General features: G+C 34.6%; 1 protein-coding gene and 1 long non-coding RNA gene across 6 annotated transcripts in view; one reads left to right on the top strand and one right to left on the bottom strand.

Moving 5' to 3' along the window:
- The window catches only part of LOC115212036 (sex peptide receptor-like), a 767,681-nt gene that overhangs the window by 467,306 nt on the left and 273,530 nt on the right, over positions 1 to 26,845 (bottom strand). For 4 of the 5 annotated variants that reach the window (XM_036503438.1, XM_029780837.2, XM_036503440.1 and 1 more), the window contains one exon: positions 13,797 to 13,957. The gene's annotated coding sequence lies outside the window, so the exon portion shown is untranslated. Of the gene's footprint in view, positions 1 to 747; positions 852 to 13,796; positions 13,958 to 26,845 lie in introns of those variants that run through there. The other variant, XM_036503441.1, reaches the window with a different exon arrangement.
- LOC118763680 lies at positions 12,015 to 13,902 on the top strand. The gene is made up of 3 exons (XR_004999444.1): positions 12,015 to 12,025; positions 12,096 to 12,099; positions 13,781 to 13,902. It is a non-coding gene; the product is annotated as an uncharacterized LOC118763680 (long non-coding RNA).

The raw sequence follows: 26,845 nt of genomic DNA, 5'->3' as shown, positions 1-26,845 counted from the left end.
AAATCATTGGTAAACATTCTCGTTGCCCCGAGAGGAATATATGCTTTTCGATTTGTCTTGCAGTGAAATTTACTCTTCTCACAAAAGAATCGTATTTGATTGACTATCAGCTGGTTTTTTCAAATGCTGTATCCAGGTTTTATTTGTTCTAGATCTGAGAGAGGGTTTAGAGCAATGACACTGAAGTGAGCTTTATGGCACACGGACATTAAATTTACACTGATTTAATTAGGTATTCCCATGTGGATGACGGCTAGCTGCCGGTTATACTTCTCAGTCTCATGTACCTATGATGATATACATGTAAATTTGGACATGATAATACGGCTTCTATGCATACACAAAGGCATAAGCACCAACATGTATAAGCATAACTGTAAGCGTATATATGTATATATGTATATATATATATATATATTATATATATATATATATATATGTATATATATATGTATTATGTATGCATATATATATATATGCACTAACAAATCACTCTATATATATTTATGCATATGTATATAGATATGTATATATGCATATATATATACATACATATATATATATATATGTGTGTGTGTGTGTGTGTGTGTATGTATGTATATAATCGGGATTTATTGAATAGATCGAGGCAGATCAAAACTGAGGCACACTGTGCATTAAGACAAAATGACACAAATCAATGGCTAAACGATCCACTCTTGTAATGAATGAACTAATTATCTTTGATTTTAAAAATATCTTATTTACCTCAGTTTTAACATCCTCTCCTTCGAAATAGTTATCTTGCATAGTAATATACCGGTCCCAGCGTTCTGCTACTTTTGGAATCCGGCATGGAAATCATTTTCTGTAAGTGAATCGAGGTCGTTCTGCGGTTCGCTCTTGATCTCGATAGTGGTGTAAAAACGGTAACCTTTGAGCTGCATTTTTATCTTGGGGAAGAGTTGAAAGTTCGCGATAGCATGTTGTTTTGGAAGCTCACGACTGAGGAGAACTCGGTAACAGGGTGCATTGTCCTCGAGGAGAACTTGGTAACAGGGTGCATTATCGTCGTGATGAATTCAATTCTTCTAGCTCCACAGATCCATCCGCTTTCGTCGAATGTCCTCCCTCATACACTTCAAAACGTCGCAGTAGGACTCTCGATTGACGGTTTGGCAGTGGTGGGGGCGAATTCTCAATGCATAATACTGCGGATGTAAAAGAAAAAAAATGATGGGCAAGCACTTGACTGAGCTGCAGCTCTGACCTACCATTTTCGGTCGTGGGGATGAAAGGTGCTTCCATTGTGACGGATACTGCTTCATCGCCATAACCTTGCCAAAACATGCTTAATATCTTTGTAGCAGGCTTTCCAAGTTTATCGCAAAATTTCCTACTTCCTGTCTATAGCAAAAGTCGCAGACTACAGCAATCACACGATCACAAAACATAAATTGCACTCGGCACACTGACTCATGACTGTTACTGCTAGCTCTCACTGCACTCGCAAACATGTGCGGCCATCTGATAGCGAACCACAGAACTAGTTCGGGAACTTTTGATATCACCTGGTATCGTATATAATACTTTGAAATGGAAGGTAAAAATATAAGGTGTATATTTTTAAAAGGTGCAGAAACTTACATGTCAAAAATCATGTGACAAATAAAAGAGAAATGACTTTGGTAAAGTAACTAAGTGGCTGAAATGCTAAAAGAAATCAAGCACTCAATTAGTTAATTAGTAATTTTGTTAATTTGTTTAATAATAATAAAGAAGTAAAGTAGAATCAATGATTGTCCTCTTGGCGACGTGACGTTCTCAAGAAAATTCCCCGTGTGTGCGTGATTGTGTTTCTCTCTGTATATATGTATCTGAGAGTGTGTAGTAGCTAATAAAAGTGTAACGTAACACGTATTTCTTGACGATTTGTATGTAACTACATTTCCCCACACAACACACACATACCCACACACACACATACACACATACATACTCACATATATATATATATATATACATACATTCATACGAGGGTGTGCTGAAGAGTTCTTGCTTTGGGTAAAAGAAAATAGGGGCGGATCAGTTAATCATGATTATATCTAACACATTCCCCTGTAAAAAAAATCCGGGGGGTAGCAATCAGTCCCCTTTGCTATCATTCCTAGAGCACCTATTACAACAGATATTATTTTTGTCTTGCGGTTCCACATTTTGCCAATTTCTATTTCCAGATCATTATACTTGCTCAGTTTTTGGTAGGATTTGACAGATACATTTATGTGGATTGGAACAGTCATATCGATGAGGAGGTTTGATGTTTGTCTGAAGTCCTTCAATATAATGTCTAACCTATTGGCATCAATCCTTCTGCCAGTTTGAACGATGAAGTTCCAGAGAAGTGAAATGTGATCATTTTCAAGCACTGAAGATGGTTTGTATTCCCACCAGTTTTCATCATGGGGCAGGTCCAACTGTTTGAAAATTACCCAGTGAATATACTGTGTTACTCTATCATGCCTGTTGAGATATTCTGTAGAGGCAAGAAAACTGCACATGGAGACACGATCGATGGTTTCATTTTGCTGTTTACATACATGACATGTTGGGCTACTGCCATTCTTCAATGTGTTGGCCTGTTAGTTTCCTTATAAGTAGGCATTGAACTTGGGCTGTTATGATAAACCCTTCTTTCTCTGATTTTAAGCAAGAAAACACTAGCCAATGATGGGTAAGTGTTTGTCAACATCGGCATTATTATCTCTCTTAGGGTATTTTCCATTGAGATGTTTTTCTTGTTATTTATCAGTAAGAATAACAAAGGCAGCAGTTTTAGTATGGGTTTATATACGCTTGGTTTTTTCTGTGTTTCATTCCAGTTGTCCAATTATGAGAATTGTTGAACTTAGAATTCATTTAGATAATTCCTTACCTGTTTTGTTACTGAGTGTAATGTTTTCTTGTTTTTTGTCTCACATTTTGAGATTTCCCAGAAACAGATGTAAGACTTCAAATTATTTAATAATAACGAATATTACTTGAGATGTTTGTCTTGCCTTAGCGTTTGTTGTCTCCTTTAACACACACACACACACACACACACACACACACACACACACACACACATATATATATATATATATATATATATATATATATATATAACTCATGTCGATTGCCCCGAAATCTTTCGTCACACAACTGAGACTCTTCGGCGGAACTTTTCGTTTTCGTGTGTGTTCTTACTCCACTTACTCCATTCTGTTCTTCTTAGATGTGTATCCCTATATGCATTTGTATCCTTGTGTGTATGCGTGTGCGCGCGTGTGCGTGTGTGTATATGTCTGTGCATGCTTCTGTGCGTGTCAGTTTTTACCAGCAGTGTGGTTTTCCCCTCAATCCCATCATCTCATCTCATGGTGCTCTTGCTGTACTAAGACCAGAAAAATAAAGGAAAATGGGTACGTTGTTGCAGTCGTGGTAGTAGTAGTTGTTATTTCCATCATTGGTACCGCTGCTACTGCTGACCGTGTTAGTTTTATTATTGACATTGTTATGGCCATCCATGAAGTTTAATGTGTGTGTGTTTGTGTGTGCGTGTGGGCTCGCTTCGTATGTATCCATGCCTCTTATATTGTTGTATCTGCGTGTGTGTTTGTGTGCGGGTATACGACAATCTGGTAATATTATGTTTGATGTCGGAAGGTGGTAGATACATATAATTAGTGTTCAGGTTGAGTTGGTGTTTAAACGCCAAATTGAACTGCAACTAAACAGACAGGGAAATTACAATTGCCGAATAGGAGTTCGGTTACAGGCATTGTTGAACACGAGCGGGCACATAGTAATTAGAATCAAAATATAAACAGGCAAACAACTAGCAGGAGGTAAGATTTTAACATTTTGTATAATTAAATATTGGCAAGTTATGAGTGTGGAACTGAATGTTAAAGAAGTCTATACTATAGCGGGCGAGAAAAGATCAGTCGAAGAATTATTCATTATGGTTATGCTATATGCTAGTGTGCTCCTGGAACGGTCGGTGGGCAACACAATAGTTTCCAGCTATCCATCATTGGAATCTTCTCCGATGATTATGAAACTATTATATTGATCATCTATCATTTGCAGCGAAGTGTATCATCTGCATATTTGCTTATGAAACAGCGTTAAGAAATTATCTACACATCGTTTTCTTTCCATTTTCCTCACAGGTGAAGTGCATTGAAAAACATAGTCTATGTCCGCAAGTGTGGTGAGTGTGATAGGGAGTACATAGGTCAAACAATATTGAACTTGAAGGTCAAATGAACGGTACACAGGCAACAAATCCGGGGCCCCACGGCCAGGAAAATTCCCGTAAGCAAACACTTAGATCAAGACCGGCAGAAATAAATCCGAGAAACCAAGTCTTCACTCTCTATGAATGGGCCAAAAACACTTGAATAAGGAAAGCATAGTCATTAAAAAATATAAACCTCAACTAAATAACGTATAATAATACACTAGAAAGAAGAAAAGTCAGTTTTTACATAAAAAAAACCAACCACATACAACAGACATAATTAAAAAAATTAGTAACAGGCTCCCCGAAATTCAAATTACCATCCATCTACTCAGACACCAGTTACTGACATCACCTCACACTACACCAATGAAATTTTACCTTCGATTCAGAACTGCACCCTTAGAAAAACAAAAACAAAAACCAAAAACAAAATAACTTCTTGAGGATACCAACCAACCGGAACGGCTGATGAACATAAGGCAAAAACTAGTTACCGAGTCCCTACAGAGAAGCCAACGAAGCAGAACGCTAAATCAGACATAAACAAAACAGGCTGTCCGCAAACGAAAAACAAAAATTCTTTATTAGAATATACACCAAATCTACACCAAATCAAAACTTGCTTCTATATATATATATATATATATATAGGGAACCATTCAACCAACCAAAACGCTAACGCCAAAATAAAAAAGTGTCTTTTGAGCAAAAACATTCACGAGAAAAAGAAAAGAATAGGACGTCATCAAAATTATAACCAATTAATATTTAGATCCTTTTCCGTAAAAACATACGTATATACACAAAATAGCTTCCGATTCCCCCCCCCAAAAAAAAACACGAATAGCAAAGAGATCAGTATACACACCACGATGGAAATTTTGAAAAATTTTTTTTCCTTTCTTTCTCCTTTTTTTTTTCTTTTTCTCTTCTTCACCTATTCTATACAAACTCAATATGGCCGAACTTTCCCTAATGTACATTTGCTATTAACTTCGCAGATCATTTACTTTGATATTTATCCCTGCAAGACGCATTAGAATCTCTGTTTAGATTTGAACATTGTGTCGTTTAAAGATATTTGGTCGATTTTTTCCTTGTAATTTTAACCTCTGCTAAAATTCCACTTGTTTTATATATATTTTCACCATTGATAAACAAAAAAAAAAAAAATGTCGAATCGGTCCTCTGGCAGACATTCGTCCCCAGCCGCCTGGATTACTACTCACAGCTATGGTCACTCACCAGTGTGAGATTAACAGCGGACCTTGAAGCAATCCAGAGAATATTCACAAAGAAGATTGTCTTTTTGCAACAGCTCAGCTACTGGGAAAGGTTGAAACAACTAAGACTCTACTCCCTGGAGAGAAGACGGGAGAGGTATGCTGTAATATATATCTGGAAGATCCTGGAAGGAATTGTGCCAAATTTTGGCATTGAAAGCTACACCAATGCCAGAATGGGACAACAGTGCATGGTGCCAAAGATCCCAGCAATGCCATCACGCTTCAGGACCAGTTACTGCAACAGCCTGGGATTCAAGGGCCCACAGCTTTTTAATATTCTCCCAAAGAGTCTGAGGAACTTGCACAAAGTAGATGTAGGGGCTTTTAAATGAGTAGCTAGAGGTGATTTTTAAAATGAGAATGTTAAATAAACTCGTCTGCTCTCACAAATGAGAATACAAAAATGAACCCAACCGCTCCAAAAATTAAGTAAAAATCTGGAAGAATATCCCAGATGAGCCTACCTCACGGCAAGAGGTGCAAATGAGGGCAGCTATATCAAACTCCATTCTTTATCAAGTGCCACATATTAGAGGTGGCTCCTAGTAATAACAGTGTAGCACAAAACGACGGTGCATCAGCATGGCCGCAGCTCTGAGCTCAAACTTTAAATTAAAAAAAAACTAGTTTGGGATGTGAATAAATCTATTTAAAAACAACTACACGTCTTTCAGATGTTGGAATTCCTTTGGTTAATGTATATATATATATATTATATATATATATATATATATATATATATATATATATATATATATATAATATATATATATATATATATATTAACCAAAGGAATTACAACTCTGTTTTTTATGTTTTATTTAAATTCTCATAAAATTAATATAGGATATAGAATATAGAATATATAGTAAGAAAGAAATGAAATGAAGTATTGATTGTCTTATTGAACAAATGTAATATTGAAAATTAAATATTAAATGTCTATTCTCATTGAACTAATATACTTTTTGGCATTTAAGTATTCATGAGGTTCAGATTGTGACAGGAATGCTTCGACTGTGAGAGACAGTTAACATTATGTCTTTATAACTAATGCAGTCTGTGGCAGATGATAAGTAATTTGTTAGTCTTACTTCGCGCAACTTTAATGCTAGAATTTATAAAAGTATGTATGTTCATGTGATTTGTATGTGCATGGTCTGTCTCACTGAGTATGCGAACATACGTATTTCTGTAAGCGTGTTATGTGTGTGAACGTATATGTATTTGTGTGTATTTGTGTGTAAAATTGAATGTGTTTTGTGAAGCAAAGGAAAATACTTTTGACAGAATAGTTTCCAATCTAAGGAAATACAAAACAAAAAAACTCTACGAAGCAGGAGGACAAAGCATAAACTTATGAATTTGATAATTACTATATTACCTGCAGATGTTTTGTCAATACTGTAATGACTGAGCTCTATTACTAGATAACATCTAGATGGTGATGTTATTTTACTGCTATTTAATCGAATTTCAAATACGATAATGATTATCATCTTACTGCCTTATCAATAATATAGCTTGCACTAAAATACATATAAATGGCAAAAACAGAGTCAATAATAACCAAGGATTAGGAAATAATTTGCTAGATGAAAATCGTTTACCTTTTCTCTTGTTGCTAACACGCGCAGAATAATTCCTTTCTATCACACAATTATTATACGCCATTATCTTCCTAGAGTAAATCAAATTTTCTTATTGTTGTACTGTCTCCATATTATTGCTGTTGTTGTCGTTGTTATTATTTCCGCGTTAAAGAAGGCAGAGGTATTGTTTTCAGTCAAGTCTGTTTGTTTGTTTGTTTGTGGACGAGATATCTCAAGAATCACTGGATGGATTCCGATGAAATTTTCAGGGATGCTTGGCCTTGTGACTGGCACCAGGTTATTAAAGCCTGGGATCGAGCCGGTACCGGACAAAGATTCTGGAATATTCTTCCAGATTTTTACTAAATTTTTGAGACTCGTTGGGTTAATTTTCAGTATTCTTGTTTGTGAGAGCAGACGAGTTTATTTAAGATATTCTCATTTTAAAAATCATCTCTAGCTACTCATTGAAAGTATGTTGGTGTAGCCTCGGCGGGGGTTTGCTCTCTCTGAGTGTTACTACTACTACTACTACTACTACTACTACTACTAATACTACTACTACTACTACTACTACTACTGCTGCTGCTGCTGCTGCTGCTGCTGCTGCCGCTACTACTACTTCTACTACTAGTAGTAGAAGTAGTAGTAGTAGTTGTAGTAGTAGTAGTACTAGTAGTAGTAGTATGTTCAAATTCGGTTGATGTCAACCTTGCCTTTCATCATTTCTTGATTGAGAAAATAAATACTAATAAGTTATGGTAATCGATGCAACTAACACCCCCTCAGCTAACACCCACCTCAGCTAAAATAGTCGGCTTTCTATCAAAGTTAAGTATTATTATTATTATTATTATTATTATTATTATTATTATTATTATTATTATTATTATTCATTTACATTAATAATACTAATATCAATAATATACGCAAGCATACAGGAAAAAAGGATTTATTTACTACAGTTTTGATTTAACCGTTCGTGAGATGACGATGCTCTTATGCATATAACTATTCTATTGCAAGAGAAAAGTTAGCAGATAGACGTGGAGTTCGTGCTGCCTTTTCAGAATAAGATTGTTATCTAATGAACCAGACATGTGTCAAGATTATCGTAGATTCCGACACGATATTCTGATTATCTAGATTACTATTTAAAGCTGTATCTATATAAATCCCATTTTCAAATCCCACTTAGATCAGATCTAACTTACCGCATCTGCAACCGTATGTACGTATAACCTTAACATTAAAGATCGTTCAATGGAATGCTGTTATGAAATTTACAGCCTTCTGTTTACCTTAGGAGTGTAATTTGTATAATAAATGATAGTTGGTGTAAAGAGGCACTTATTGCTGAAATAAATGCAATAAACAGTTTGAATCGATTTTCTAAGAAATCGCATCTGTTCTAAAAAGAACTCTTCGATCCGGTAGGAAGTAGATTGTACTATATAATAAAGTTTGTGGTAATGACAGCTTATTGAACATGCACATTTAAACACCTTTATACATCACTAATGAACACACGCAAACACAAACACAAACAGACAAATAATATATATATTTATATACACATACATATATAGAAACACATATATACATATAAATGCACACACACACACACACACACACATACACACACATATATATATATATATATATACATATATTTATGTATATACTAGCAGAGGCACTCGGCGTTGCCCGGGAATTAAATTTTGCCTTACATTTTGGAAGAATAACAATGAAAAATAATAATAAAGGAAAATGCAAAATTTACCACTTTTATGAAAGGAGATAAATTCTACCACATATGTTGAAGGAAACTATGTAAGAGATTCTTGGTAAACAGCATTCTTTTTTGTTTGGTTTAGAGTATAGACAAATAAGTCTTGCAAACTACCTAGCCTGGAGCAAACAGCAAAGTTGACCACGAACAAATCAAGCCAGTAGATTTTAAAGACTGACATTGAACTGCATTAATAGACATTGCAAAGCAAATTTGCCCTGAGAATTGTGTTCGTTTGAATTCAAAGGGCATGTTTGTTGGTTTCAATGGAATTCTTTCAACGAAAACTTCTTCCCCAGAGGCACATTCAGTGATGATGGTATCTTCTGTCACATTAGGTGATAATGTCTTCACAATCAACCTTGTCCCATTGCATAACTTAGGAGGGTCTAATTTTCTTAGAAGCATTATTCAGACTCCTACCTTCAGAAAAAGTATATTTGGCGGAGTTCGAGATGGCTGAAGAGAATTAAGGAACTCTGTTGGGTAATGGACGGCTCGATTTTCATCAAGAACTGAATCAACTGATTTGTACTTCTTAATGACTGTTGGAATGTTATTCATTAATTCATGGTTAATTGTTACTACTGTCTCCTTTTTTGGGATTAAGAATTGCCCTTTCACACATTGCCCGTATGTGAATTATAATTATTTATTAAGTCTAGCAACACCTTGTTCTTCAATTGAGCTGCGGAATTCATCACGATATCATAATTAGCCAAATTAATGGTACTTTCCCATTTTCTAATTGTAGGAGGCAGGTTGAAAACTTTTTTTCACTTTGGTCCCCATGTTATCAATCTGGCACGTTAGTATTGAAGGAGAATTTCAGTACTTTATTTCATAGGTGTGAAGACTTAATGCATACTTTTATTTCATCAGATATTGTTCGTCTCAGAATGACTGGTAATGTCTGTCTGATTTTTCCTGATAAAATACTGTAACTCCTCCCATAAATTTATTGTTGCCTCTGATGTCTTTTAAGGTATTATCAAGAGCTCCCATTGCACCTCTATGTGACATGGTGCATTCATCCCAAATGATAAGGTGGCAGTGGCACAACACTTATGCTAAACCTGAATTGTTGCTTATGCTACGAATTAGATTGTCACTTGTGAACAGGTTAAGTGTTAATTTAAAAGCAGAATGAGCTGTTCGTCCTCCTGTGAGAATGGTGGTAGCAAAGCCAGACAATGGTACATCAACAAGTTATGTTACAAATGTTTTAGGTGTCTCAACAGGAACAGCAAGAAAGAAAATTTCTCTAATTTTTTCTGACAATTTTGGAACGCTGCCCACACACACACACACACACACCACACACACACACACAGATACACATATAGTTTGAAATCACAGATGAAATGGAGGTGTGTGTGAGGAACAGAGATTAATGTTGGGGTATGTTGTCATATATACGTATATACATTAATAATAGGCGTACAACTTTCTTGTATATATGTGTGTGTATGAGTGTTTGTGGGTGTGTGTGTGTGTGTGTGTGTGAGAGAGAGAGAGAGAGTGCCACATACACATCACTTTCCTCTCACAGACAAACATGCATGCAGTGAGATGTATGCATATGTATTTATGTTAGTACGAATACATGACAACCCATTCCTTCTCTCTCTCTCTCTCACACACACTTACACACACACACCATACATAAATGTATACAAACGTACATACAAAAACACGTGTGCGTGTGTGACTTATAAATACATAGAGCTGAACACCGCGGGAATAAGAAAATAAATAAAAAAAATTACGTAAATATTTTTTGTGCGCCACATGTTTAAATGCAAATTTTAACGTGATATTTGTAGAATAAAGAAATCAAACCTGGAGTGTGCTTGTGTGTGCGTGAGAGAGAGAGAGAGAGAATGATAGATAGAGAGACTATTGTAAACAATGAATGAGATGGACATGAAATGAAAACATCGTATAAATAAAACCATGTTGAAAAGCGTTTGTACCGAATATCTAAATTTTTGAACTTAGTAAATATTTCTTTCAGAAAACTTTTTAAAGAAGTGAATCTATTCTAGAGAATTTCATTAAAGAATATCCATTTTCTTGAAGGTTAAGACAAATTGATGTACACTCGAGGGAATTTTCTAAAAGTCCCCACCCTCCCCTAAAACAGTTACCCCACAAAATGTTATATATGCAAAACTGACATGATAAAACACATATTCGTAGAAAATTTTATTAAAAAATATCCGTAATTCTGAAAGTTATGATCATGGAAATTGTGTTGGGGGCAGAAATCTGTATTTCTTAATAGGACGAGCAGAAAGTAAATAAGAAATTTTTACGGAAACGAAATTATTGTAGGGGTTGAAGGGAAATTTGTCACACAGTGAACCAAAGAGCCAGTATCGAAGGAATCAGAAAGAAATCATCAAATGAGGAAAGCACAAGACCGTACGGATTGAAGTGAAATTTAGGAAGATACTTTTGTCGATAAATTATGAAATTACATCCGTAATTGTGAACTTGTTTCTGTTAGTAATTTGTCGGTGTTTGTTTGTAAATAGGGATTGAAAACGTAGACTTACAGTGAAAAGAATAACATGGAAGTTAAACAATGGCTTATGAAAATTGAAAATAAAAAGATTAGCGTTTGAGAAATAACATTGAAAACAAGAGATAAAGATAGAGAGATATCTTACAGAGAGATAAAGATAGATAGAAATAGATGAACAGAGTGATATACCGAAAGAGATATGTCACGTCATTAACGTTAGAAAACCGGAAGTAAAATCGGAAGTAACAGTATTAAAATCTTTTAATGTAATATAAAAAGCAGTCTGGTCCTGGGGTATCCAAAAAGTTAAATGTTGCATAAAATATCGAACAACAGGGGATGTATATAATCTGACCAGACTGAAATTCAAAACGAAGATTTTTACTTCACTCATTAGGGAACTTTTATACGCTGACGATTGGGATCTTGTCGGACATTCTGAAACAGGTCTGCAATCTCTTGTATCTGCATTTGACTCAGCTTGTGATGATTTTGGCTTAACTATAAACTTGAAAAAAACAATTGTAAGGCATCGACCTCCGAGTGCTGCTGTTTGTAACCATCCTAAAATTTGTGTTAAGGGTAAGTTACTTGAGGTTGTCGATTCGTTCATCTATCTACGAAGCTCTGTACAAAATGATGGAAATCTTGATACAGATATACATCTGCGAATTCAAAGGGCAGCAAAAGCATTTGGTGGTTTGGAGTCACGCGTTTGGTGCCAGCGACATATAAATAAGAGTACAAAGCTGACTCATTACAAATCATTTGTCTTACCATCCCTGTTGTATACTTGTGAAACATTGACATGTTATGAAAGGCATTTTAAATTGTTAGAACAATTCCACCAAAAATTCCTTCATCGCATTTAAAAAAGTTAATGGAGTTCTTTTACTCCAAACACAGATTGCCTTGTATCTACATGCATCAACTCAATTAAAGCTATGATTTTGAGGAAACAAATGTGATGTTGTGGCCATGTTGTTTGAATGGGGGCTGAACGCATGTCGAAACAGCTGTTTATGGTGAGCTTGCAGAGAGGAATCTCTAAAAACCTAAAAAGAGGTTTAAGGACGGCATAAGGAATACTATGAAGTCACTTGGAATAGATACAATTGCTTCGGATCGAGTTGTATGGCGCACAAAACTGTGGAGTGGAGTGGAGAGAAAGCATTTGAAGAGGCCAGAATTACGCAAGTAAGACTCAAAAGAGATCTCAGAAAGAATGTTACGATCCAGAAGGTGAATGACAGTGACCTTTTTTGGTGCACAGTTTGTGACATACCATGCCTTCTTTTGCTGGGCTCAAATCTCTTTTGCGAACCCATGGAAAACGAACCTTCCCCAAGTATCCTGCCTATATGTCTGTGCATACGTTTGAATGCAGTGTATGCCAGAGGATTTGCAAATCTAACGTTGGCCTCAAAAGACATTTTAAGATCCACAAAGATCAGAACTTATCTGCAGCTCTTGGTGGTCCTAATCTATGTGGGTGTCTTTTCAGAACATTGTCTGGTTTTAAAAGCCATATCAGATGCCATGATGTTTCGAAGGTGTTGGTACATGGGGTGGTCAAACTCTGTATAAGGAGTAGACAACCACCATGTATGTATGTATGTATGTATGTATGTATGTATGTATGTATGTATGTATGTATGTATGTATGTATGCATGTATGTATGTTTGCATGTATGTACGTATGTATATATCTATGTACGTGTCTGTCTGTCTGTAAGAAATCATCATGAAGTAAAAACCACTATGACCGATATCCTAACTACAGTGGAAAAGGCTAGACAGTGGATTTGGTTAAAAAGAGGCGATGAGTGATGGCTAGAAGAATACTGAGCTTTATTTGAAAATCAGTTGATCTATCAAGCAGGGCCTCATATCAGTGAGGGGTCCCGGTGCGCATTGATGCCGTCGAGAGTTAGGCTCCGAAACGGTGCGCACTCTCTCCTAATGACCTCATACACCTGCTGGTTTCCGGTATGGAGATCTTTCGACTGGTATCACTTGCATGTGCAAGTTGTTGCAGACCATCATGTTGTACAACATAACAACGCTTAAACCACTCATTGTACACATAAATACACACACTCATACACACACATACACATTCACATACACTCACATAAGAATATTTGATATAGAAAAATATTTGATATAGAATATTTGATATAGAAAAATGGTTGTAATACGTCGTTAATAGAAGTATTTATACATTTTATCATTCTAAATAACTTAGTTATTTTATAATTGAATGTGTTCATGACACACGTTGCTTAGCTAAAATGAAAAAAAATGTAGACATATGTGTACTCACTTGTGGGAAATCATAAACTTTCTTTGTATCGTTGATATCCAAATCAATGCGTTGAAGAGATTTTAAGAAGCTATTTGTGTGAACGACAGATCGTTTGATAGCTGATGCAAAATAGTAATTCGTATTTTCAGCGTCTACATTTTCTGTAAAGGGTTTGCAATCTGTAAACAAAATAATAAAATAATAATTGGTCAAAATTTGAATTTAATGGTAATGTTTGAATCATTATGGGATATATTAGAATTGTTATCTAAATATAGACATTTAAGAGTTATTTTCATCATCTTAAGGTGATTTATAATTCCAATAAGAAAGGTAAAAATTGGAATAAAATGGTAAATACTGTTTCTGTTCGTCAGAATTATCTATTATCGTAAGATTTAGTGGCATCTTTGCATATAAATAGTTACTATGGAAATTCCATTCACACATATTCAGTAAGTGTACTTGGACATGTTTCAAATATATTTATCCATTTATACGAGGTAATCAGTTCCAATGTTAATTTACATACAAAGAAATATCTATATACACATAATTTATATATATATATATATATATATATATATATATATATATATATATAAATAAATGTTATTTATTTACATATATATATATATATATATATATATATATATATATATATATATATATATATATATATATATATATTTATATGTTATTTATTGTTTGGAAAAAAAACAGAACTTAATCAGAAGTAAACTCATTGTCGAATGTCAAAACGGTAAAAGTTACTGGCTTAGGGATAAGTCAGAAGTGCCGAAATATTTCTCATAAATGTCATTGAAAATATTCTAGGGAATGTTTTATTTTTATGGGCAATTTCCCTATCGAAAACGATCAATGGGATATTTTATGCTTAGGGTAAGTTGCTTAGAACTCTATGTTCAGTGGAAATCTTAGCGTCAGCATTTGTGACAACTGATTTCAGAGATGCATAAAGCTTGACAGTAATATTTTCCAAAATGCGTTCCCTTACCATTATTCGGTACAATAATTAAACCTTTTTAAAAACTCCTTGTGTTTTTTATTCTTTTGAACTATGTTCATGTGAATAACTCATATACCTCTAGGGATTTGCAGTGCCTTTGTGTTCTTACGTTTTCAGATTTTCGGTTGATTTTCTCAGATAATTGATATATATTTGTCACCAGTGATTAGATCTTTAATCTTTGTGGTATAGCTTCCCACATGGTGAACCACCTTCTCCTAAGGCTTATTTTGATAACAGTAGATAGAGTGAAATGTGTTTTCAAGCAATTTAATCACTTTTCTTGGTCGATAATGAGTTATGATTACACAGAGATAAGCGGTGCGGTGTGTAGTAGTCTGAACATTATAGAAATACTTCTATTTACGGGTTGGTCATTAAGTTCGAATATTTATTTACGAGTTGTAAGATAAGCATTTTGTTATTCCAGAGAAATTGTATGAAAGACAATTAACTATCCGCAGTATTAGTATCGTCGGAAAAAAATATACTGCACCGTTCTTTGTGACCATCCACTCACTCAGTATTGGACATAACAAAAGCAACATTCTGTATACTCTTCCGTTGAAATCTTGAAATACACACCTGACAACAGCTGTCATTTTCTCACACAGTCTAGCATTCACGATCTCGTTTAGCAGCAATTGTCATACAGGAAATAGTGTAAGGTACTCGACTGTGCGTCTCATGTGTAAGGTGTTCACAGGAACATCCGAGACCTTCAAATTTAGATAATTGGAAATTATGTTAAATTAGAGAATAATACTATATATGTATTTATGATATACTTCTGGAGTTCATACAGTGTAGAACCCAGTATGGAAATCCAAGTATAAGTCTAGGAAAACAGTGGATTGTTAACTAGAGATATGTTACAGAGTTTTGCGCCCATATATATAAAAGTACGTATATTTCTGATTTGCCATGCTTGTGATTGAAATAGACCTTTCGTAAAATGTTTAGATTATGTGCCTAGTCTCCCAAATATTTTAAATATTACATTAAACGTCTTTAGAAAATTCTGTGGGTTTTAGAATGTATGTTAACTTAACATGGGAACTTGCTTGAGAGTAGCTCTTTACGCACATATATAGCTGCCATTAAAATCAACTTTGTCTCAGCAGAATCATTGATGTTTATTGAGTTAATAATTCATTCAGTAATCGAAATCAAGTACAGTTACGTAAATTTATGGGGAGATATCTATAGAGTTGTAGAGTTTCTTCAAGGATAGATAGAGCTTTCACACAATCTGAAGTCTTTTCTAAATATGGTAGTACTGCTATAGGGTGTTTAAATATGCGACTCATTTTATTTTCTCGCAGTAAAGCCGTACATCTTTACTGAGTTACTTTTATTGAAAGATAAGTATTCGATAAGAAATATAGACTGTGCCCTCCTCAACGTAATTTAGACGTTTTAGATAGCACTGTACAGTGTGTAGTAATAGATTATGTATAAGTGTTTAGATCTTTCACGAGACATCAATTTCAATTTGGTGAACAAATATTCAACACTGTATCCAGTTACATAAATTTATTCAAACTGCATTGTAAGAACCAATCTTTCTATTAAATGTACAACAATCTAGTTCGCAAATATAGAGTACAAAGCATATACGCTATTTCAGAACAAATATTTTCTATGTTACTAATATGATAAAATATATGAGAGGAATACACGCTAATGAAAGTTCTAAAGAATAGCGAGCCGAACATTGCCACTTATAAACACGGTGTGAAACTGAAAATAGAATAATGAGTGAATTTTCATAGAGAACCTTGTATTTCAGGTCCGAATATTACATCCATCTGCATCAATCTTTTGAAAAGTTCAACATATGAATTCGAGGCAAACAGTCATCATAAAAACGTCATTTCACTTGTGCAACGAAGAACTTAGTTTATGTTCTATGATTCGGCGGGTGTGTTGAGGAGCCACGCGGTGCTTTATGTGTTTTCGCTCAATTAAACGCTCACAACGCCCGGTCTGGGAATCGAAACCGCGATCCTAAGACAGCGAGTTCGTTGCCCTATATATAGATGTTTTGCCTGCTATATATATGATATATATTATATATATATATAAATATACTATATATATATATATATATATTATATATATATATATATTATATATATAAATATATTATATATATATATATATAATATATAATATATAAATACATTATATATTATATAGAATATATACTATTTATATATCTATAAAGCAGTCCTTGGACGAAAATTGTATGCATATTTTGCTTTAACGGTTAACGTCAGCCAAACCGAGACTAAGATCGAGCTGAAAATTGGCAAGTATACTAAATGCATGGTGAGGATGAGACCCGAGATGCTTAAATTTCGCAAGCTATAAAGATATGGTTGCTATGGCAAAAATAGTGAGAAATCATCGTTTTAAACGGACTTTGACAAGTGTTTGTTGTTTCTCCCTTAGGGTTATCAACCTTCCATCTCTCTCTTTCCCCCTTCCTCCTCTATATCGCTATAGCGGCTTTTGACAGCTTCTACTCACTCTCTTTCCCTCTCCGTATTCGCTGTCTCGCTGTTGCTCTTTCTCCCCAGCCCCTCTCTCTCTCTCCGTGTACGTCTTTCTGTAGCTGTAGAGAGAAAGCGTTGACAGCCGCATGTGTGATTAATGGAGAGGAATAAAATAGTAAATAATTATATTGTGTCGGAAGTATATTTCACTCTCTCGAAGTTTAAATATTCCCGCTACAGGGCTTTTACAACGGTGAATTATTATAACCCACCACCACTGCACAATAATGATAACATATATTATTAATCAGTTATTTATTATGGTATTTATATATATATATATATATATATATATATATATATATATATATATATATATATATATAAATAGGTGAATGAATTATCCTATGTTTATAGATCGTCAGCATAAAAAATTCGTTTAACCGAAACCTGGGTAGCAAATTCACGTCAGAAACACGGTTGAAGCGACGAGTCCAAGGGTAGAAACTCCGGGTTCATGTGCAGAAATTTGTGTGTTGAATATGAATAAATGAAAGAATGGAGTCGAACGAAGATGTTAACAGAATTCCTTTACTCTCGACATGTTTCGAAGACAACATGGTTTCATTCCAAAGGAATAAAGGGTGCATTATGCAATCTTCTCATCAGGAAAGAAAGGGAGCCTCTCTCGACAACAAGACAAACAAAAATTTCGATGACTGCCTACGTGGTAAACAAAACGATAATGAGTGTTTTTTAAAAAAAACGTTAGAAGAATTGACGCCAAAGATAGATAGTAGGAAGAAAAGGGTTAAAGGAATAATAGGTAGGGAACAAGTGGAGAGGGTAGGGTACGTTGGTTGAAAGAATGTTCGAAGGCTTAGGAAAGAATTTCGCTATTGAAGTGGGGTGGACGTTAAGCTAATTGTTCAAACCACAGTGACTATCGTTATCATTATATGAGTGGAAAGTATGTTTCTGCCAGTGTTTACATTTGCATGATTTTTCTATGAGTGTGTTAACAGGGGAACCTTAGAGAAGAGAATATGGAAGAGTTCAGAGTTGCAAATGTTACAAAATCTCCTGCCCTTATCAAAAGGAAAGGATAACGACAGTATGAACCAATCTAACTTGAAATTTATATTGTTGTCTTTAAGACGCCAAACTAATATACTTAGCACTGTACTATGTCGTTTTTTACTATCCCTGAATGTTGAATAATGGTTTGAAATAATCTTGGACGCTTCTATATAGAAGAAGACATCGGTACCGGAAGAAATTCTACACTGGTAAAGAGAATTCTTAATCTTAGAATTACTAGACAAAAATTTAATTCTGTTGGGGTTGTCCTCCGGGATCGAAACGAAGTTTTTATTGCTATGATTGTTGTTACTATTATTATTAGCGCCAACAACTACACTATTTCTATTATTATTAGTATTATTAATGGTAATACAACCAGTAATAACACCGACAATAATACCGTTATTGTTATTACCATCAACATTGCCATTGTTATTAACACGACTATTATTAATATTATCATTGTTAACACTTTCGCTGCTACCAATGCTGCTACTATTAATACTATTCCTATTATTAGGATTTTTTGATGGGTTGGAATTAGCAAGATTGGTGTTGGAACTCCCGGTTGAAGAATCTTTGTTTAGCAGCTTTGTATTGTGAGAAGATATTTGTGAAAGATATCTAGTGTTAGAGAAAGCGATTCTAACTATGTGGGAATTGATAATAGAATGATATCTAGAATTTCTGGGAAAGTTCCTAGCAACGGCTTCACGGAACTGTAAGGGAAGGTTCGATTTAATTTGTTTTCCGAAAGGTATTACGAACCAGATACAGTTTTTGTGGCCTTTGAATTGTTCCTAGTGTTATTTGTGATAGTAAGGGGAACATTTCTGGGTTGGAAATTTGGGGTTGAATGGCGCTTACCTCCCCTAGTCCGTAAAGAATTTATTTTATGTACAGGGTTGCTGGCACTATTAGAATTGAAATTACTGTTCCTATTACGAGTAACTTTTCTATCTGGAGAAGCAGATGTTGGTTTAGAATGAGCTGAATCGATGTATGACACTTTCTCCTTATAACCGGCTTTTAACAAGGCGGCGTTTTGGTTAAAGATGACGACATTAGCAGATAATTTAGACAGTCTCATGGAATGGAACCATGTTGTCTTCGAAACATATGTCGAGAGTAAAGAATCTTGTAAACATCTTCGTTCGACTCCATTTTTTCATTTATATATATATATAAACATATAATTTATATATATATATATATATATATAATGTGTGTATATATATATATATATATATATAATGTGTATACATATGTATAAATAATGCATGTATATATATATATATATATATATATGTGTGTGTGTGTGTGTGTGTGTGTATGTATATGATGCGAGTATATGTGCATATATATTTAATGCGTATGTATATATATGATGTGTGCATATGTGGTCGGATTGAGCTGAAAATGTGCTGGCGAGTTTGCATAGCAATTTTGAGTTTGCTCATTTGAAATACCTATCCTCCAGAGCAACATTCATCATATTTTAAATGTAGCCCGTGTAGACCTGAATGAAACCGGTTTATAATACCGAAACAAGTAAAACAATAATAAACTATTTTAATCCCGAGCAAGACCGGGCTTGTCATCCGGTATATATATATATTATATAATATATATTATATAAATTATATATATTATACAACTATATACATACACACACACACACACACACACACATATATATATATACACACACACATACACACACACACACACACACATATATATATATATGTATATATTAATTATGACAATTGTTTCCACACATCTAGCATCGATCCCTCACTGATGAGATTGTTACCATATACATTACGAACACTGTGAAAGTGACCGTGCTTTACCAGTAAACTGCCACGTATAGGACATTCGTTTTGTTATCTAATATATATATATATAGATATATATATAGATATATGTGTGTGTTATGTTTGTGCATAGTGTCTGTATATTACCACTTGCACACAAATCAGCTTCAAGACACATACAGGAGCACAAACACACGCATGCACGTACTTATAAATGTATAAAGAAACATAGACATATCTTGAACAAAACAGTCAACCATTTTGTAGGAAATGATAAAGTGCTACATACTTTCCGACTCACATGTCCTCAGATCAATCATTCGTATTTTTCTTTTTATTCTTTGTCGCATTCTATATGTAGCTGACATTTTTTATATATACATAATCAATAAACAGCAGACGCTTTCGGACAAAAATGCCACAAATAACTCTTTAAAAACAACTATCCCAAAACTCATTTCTTTAAGCATTCATGATACAACACATGTACATTCATGTATATGAAAACATGAACTTGCATACAAGTATATATAGATTTGAACAAGAAATACTTGATCAAACATCTTAACTGGCCACTCCCGAAAATTCTTATTCTTTGTCCAACACACGCTCTCAAGTAAAATTATTAAAAAAATATTTGAATCCCTGACATTTTTTAATAAAACGGACATTCTTCAAGTATTTATAAGTCAATATACTCGATAATCCACAATCTTTGAACACTTCTAGAAAGAATGAAAATGTCAAATTAATATTAGAAGTAATAGCTTCAAACTTTGTCACAAGGCCAGCCAGTGGTAAGTCGATTATATCGACCCCGCCGTCACGCGTGTTCCACTGGAATTCATTTTCTCGACCCCTAAAGGATAAAAGCAAAGTAGACCTACACGGGATTTGAACTGAAAACTAACGAAATGTTGCTATGCCTTCTGCCTGGCGTGCTAATGAATCTGCTGTCTTGCTGCTTTAACAATGCAAGCAATGACAAATAAACAAAAATGTATTTAGCCATGTTCTATCTGTCTGTCTGTCTGACTGTCTATCTGTTTGTCTGTCTGTCTCTCTCTCTATCTATCTATCTATAGTTGTATGCATTTTTTTGTATGAACACAGGTGTATGTATATACACACACACATATATGTATGTATGTATGTATGTGTATAGACATATATATTCATATATGTATATATACATATATATATATATATATATATATCATCATCGTGATCCTCGTGACCGACCTGGCTATCAGATGTTGCTACACATTGCTGGTCACAATGCGCTTCGCATTGTTTTAGCCTTCAAATGACGCCACCCGGTGGCTAAGCGAGCAGTCCAACAGAGGAAAGAGTGAGAGAAAGTTTTGACAAAAGAGTACAGCAGGGGTCGCCACCCCGCTGCCGGAGCCTCGTGGAGCTTTAGCTGTTTTCGCTCAATAGACACTCACAACGCCCGGTCTGGAGATCGAAACCGCGATCCTACAACCGCGAATCCGCTGCCCTAACAACTCGGCCATTGCGTCTCCACACACACAGACACACACACAGCCACACACACACACACACACACACACACACACACACACACACACACACACACACACCACACACACACACATATATTTTTTCAATCCAAACATGAACAAGAAATAAGAAACAACAACGCGAGGACGTGGAATAAGTACAGCTTACACTTACGTATCTATCTATCAATCTATCTATCTATCTATCTATCTATCTATCTATCTATCTCTCGATCGATCGATCTATCTGTTTGGGACACTATATATTTACATAAATATACACACGCATGAGTGTGTCTTTTAGTGCTTGCCTGTGTCTATAATTATGTATATATGTATAGGTATTTATGTGTGTGTGTATTGAGACTACGTGTCCTTTTTATTATTTATATTATCATATAGTACGAGAGCATATACAAAATATACAAATGATAACTATTTCAATCCATTTTATCATCTATATTTAATGTTCGATAAATGTGGTGTGCCAGGGAAAATCACAATAGAAATTGCTTTGAGACATGAGCTTGATACGGTTGCTATTCCCTTTACATATCTATCAGGTGATGTAAATAAGCAACAAATGCTCTAAGGTGTCTTTTTTTTGGTTTTGTTTTTGGAGTAATAAATGTTGAGTAATGGATGTTGAGTGACGCATTATAAGATCTTAAATGACAGTAGTGAACAGAAATCACCAGTACGTGTTTATTGCCGCATTATATGTTGTTGAATTTCAATAGTGGTCAGAGGTCACATGCACGTGCTTAGTGTGACTAATAATCGTTTAAGCAGCTTCTTTAGACGTGATGTATCCTATAGCACGCGAATATAGCAAGCGAATATGATATAAAAGTATGCGCAGGAGTTAGAAAATTATGTAATTGTGCAACAATTTCTGTGAATTTTTCACCTCTGTGATTTCAGGTTACTGTATATATGTCTATATAAACACGTATATATACGTATATATATATGTACATATATGAATGTGTATATATATATATATATATATATATATATATATACATATACACACACACACACACATATACATGTGCCATACAAGTGCCATACAAGCAATTGTCGCATGTCATTTAAACGAAAATTTTTGGATATTATTTACGAAACTAATTCTCTGAAGCTATCTACGGGTAAATTATCTGAATATTTGGTCAAATATTTTAGATTTTTCTACTTCATGTTATGTTCTATTTCTTTGTCATATAATGCTTCGCTCTTATTTTCCTCTCTGAAGTTATATCATTCCAATATTCCCATAAAATTCTATTTTATCTACTCTTCTAGTGCATTCGTTGTATACTGTTTTTCTACTGCTCAAATTAACATTTTTCTTGGCATTTTTGTTTATGATAGCTTCATTGAGTATTAGTTTGGCTATCGAATTAACTGTTAATCATCAAGGCGCATGGATTAGTGGTTATGTGTTTAGGTGCATTAGGCTCACAATCATTTCGATATGAGTTCGATTGCTGGCGGCGCGTTGTGTCCTTGAGCAAGTCCCTATTTCCTATTACTGCAGTCAGACAAAGATGACTGTATTTCAAAGAGCCAGCCATGTCACGTTCTGTCACGCTGAATGTCTCTAAGAACTGCCTTAAGGGCACCGGTGTTTGTGAAGCACTCCGCCACTTGCAGTTTAATTCCTCGGGCAGGCTGTTCCGTTGATCCGATCAAGCGGGGCACTGGTCTTTTTAACTGACAGGGTGCCAATATTAAGTCAATCTAAATTTTATCCTCAAGGAACGATTATATTCTGTGAATTCTTATCTACATTTATGAAATCCCAATAACCGCCAGGATTTCATTTGCACCTTTAGAATTATTATTTCTTTTGTGATTGAGTTACTCATGAATTCTAAGGTACTTAATATATTTACAAATATATTTCTCGAACAATTTATATTATCTTTTTGTGTGCTCAAACGGATTTATTTCCAGTTTTGCTCCTTAATACTCTAATGAATAAGTCTAAACTATGGTATATTATTTTGTTAGATGTCATTATGTTTAATTTATTTACTATGTAATTAGTTCAGATAATTTGATTGCAGCGTTGTTTTTTAATGATTTTAAATATTTTGCTGGTCCACTTTAAAATGTATATATACTATGTTTTCTGTGATTTTAGGCTTGTTTCTTTCCTGTCGTTATTTTAGAGATTCGTCGATATACTGAAGAAGTAAGAGTAATGTGAGTTGTATAATTTTCTTCTGGGATGTCTTACATGTTTACAGTATACTTTGCTGATGTATTTTATTATTCAGCATCATGTAGATCATTTACTGTGTGCCTTGCGCTGGCTGTGCTATATTCATGAGTGGAAATTGATTAGTGTATGCCTTATGTGAATATTTGTAGTACAATGTCTGGCCAGGCTTATATAAAAAAGGGTTATTAATTCAATATGCGATGCTTCTGAAAAGTGTGTACTTTATGATTCATGAAATATTTATGTTGGTGAATCTGTATACTGTGTGTATTGTGTGATTTTCATGATTGCGTATTCATCAGTAAACAATCTACTGATTCAATTGTATGCTTGTCCTGGTAGGCATTTAAATGGCTGAATTTATCAGGTATTTTGTTTGGAATATGTGTAAAACTGCATGCCTCAGTATTGGCCGTTTTATTCACGCTGCTACGATTATGAATGATACTGTTTTCACTTTCCAATTCCTATCCTGTTTATCTCAGTCTCAATATTTATTCACTTTGACAACTTCTTCTCTCCTTCATGTTTCGTAAGTATGATCATTAGTCATGTGGACTGTCTCGGCCACCTTTCTTTACGGTGTTTTATACATATTTATATTTTTTCTCCTCCATGTGTACCCAAACTTATATTAAAAAGCTAACCAGCCGCATAATAAATGTACATATTACATAATGCGCTTATTATGTTAGCCGTTTCTTTGTTCTTTTCTTAATATTTGTAATATAGTTTTGTTCAGCAAAAATCAGTTCTGTTTGTTCTTTTAAGCTCGAGCTTTAAAGCTATTGCTCGTTATCAGTCAGGCGTCATCTCAATCATTCCTTGTGCCTTTGTGAGCTATGTTCTCTCTATTTCTTCTTTGTTATACATCAGAGTTTCCTTTGTTATTTGAACTGATTTCTTTACATATCTTTTTTAAACCTCACCTAAAACTTCTTTTATTCTATGCAAATTCTACTTTATATGTTACTTTCCAAAACTGTTAAACCTCTGTTCATGTCTTTTTTGTTGCACGTATCACTTTCACTTCGTTTGTCATTCTATATGTATCACCTCATTGTCCATAATTTCATATAATAATCTGTGTCTATAACGCATTGTCGCCAATGTTTGAATGCAGATATTGTCTACCCGTTTGCGCTTCAGTGTAAGAACGCCAATTAATATAATTACTAGTTTATTAGCTTAAACATATATTTTATAACTGGAATGGTTAATACATTTAAATATATTATTTTTAGCAATGTCGCCAACATTTTAGCATTGTTTTGATTTTCTATAATAGATTGTTTCGCAAATTCCACCTTAATTTCTGTGTGTTGTATCTTTTAACTTTCATCTACATCTAATTACTTCCAATGAGCGATTATGGTCCTGTAATTGCTGTTCGAATCCTGTATTTAATGTAATATTCCCAATGTTATTTTACTGGCTGCTTCTAATAGTATCGTTGACATAATCTATTTTGTCGTTATCAAATCGACATCGGTGGAATTTAATGTCAGAGCGCAAAGACAAGTGAAATGCCGCTAAATATTTTGCTCGGTGTGCGAATACTTTGTCGTCTTAGTAATAATAATAATGTAAATAAAGAGGAAGAAAAACAGAAAATGCAGTCCCTTAAAATTTGAAATAGTAAGTATTTGGGGCATGTGAACAGTAGATGTACCTATAATTGGTGTGTTGGGAACAATAAGTCGAGATATATACAAAGGTTTGAAGGAGATTGAAATAGAATGCCCGGTAGCGGTCCTACACATTTTTTGCCTGTTAGGGACAGCAATCATTAACAGCAAGGTTCTAAGCACTTGATAGCCTCAAAATTGTGTGGATACCTAAGGTTACAGGTAGTAACTCGCAACCGACAAACATCCTTCCAGGAATAAAACCAGCCTGATCTTTGTTTCAATAATAATAATAATAATAATAATAATAATAATAATAATAATAATAATAATAATAATAATAATAATAATGATAGAACCAGGAGGGGATACCGAGAACAATGAATATAAGATCCTGTAGGATTTTACAATCCAATGTTACTTCCTAATCGATGCTCGGAGACTAGATGTTATTGTGGTAGATAAAAGAAAAAAAGGAAACCAAGATTATAGATATTGCAATACCTTGTGATGCACGCATAAGTGACAAAGAAATGGAAAAGATTGAGAAGTACACACTACTGAAATACGAAATTGCAAGAATGTGAACTGTAAGGAGTGTGTCTGCCATCCCAGTGGTTGTAGGAGCATGTGGAGCACTAACAACCTAGTTCAAGAAACATGTCAGAGAAATTGGAATTGACAAAGAACAAGCCCCCAAATCTGCTCAGCTGGGAACAGCTGAGATGCTGACAGTACTTTATGCAATATGCATGCAGTTCCAAGTTATGCCGATGTTTGAAATACACTTAGATTTTTGGGTATTTCTAAAGCTTCCGGATGTTTCTTCAGGTTGGGTGGAATTGAACCCGATTCTCCGCTGGCAACGGGGGCAACATTTAACACTTTCCCATTGCCCTTTGGACCATTCTTCTATGCGTCTCAGATCTTTCCGCGAAGTTTTAATATCCTCTTCAATTCTCCGCTTCCACCATAGCCCCTTCTGTCCGTCTACCTTCCTCTCTTTCTTTTCAAGCAGTTCACCTACTTACATTGAAGCGGATCTGATCAAGACCCCATATTCTGTTAGATCGCTTGTCAGAATGTATAACCTCATCAACTATATTGGGTCTCGCGTTTCACATTGGTACGGCTGAAGGTTCTCAAATTCACCGGCTTGCTCTCTGTTCTCGTATCTTCGAATCCCATCATGAAGTTTCTCTGTTCCTCAGTCATATCCTCTCGTAATACAGACTTCTCAGCATTATATTTA

This window comes from Octopus sinensis, linkage group LG5 (assembly GCF_006345805.1).
Source record: "Octopus sinensis linkage group LG5, ASM634580v1, whole genome shotgun sequence".
Lineage (NCBI taxonomy): Eukaryota > Metazoa > Mollusca > Cephalopoda > Octopoda > Octopodidae > Octopus > Octopus sinensis.
The sequence above is the reverse complement of the archived record's forward strand: the minus strand, read 5'-3'. Positions and strand labels throughout refer to the sequence as shown.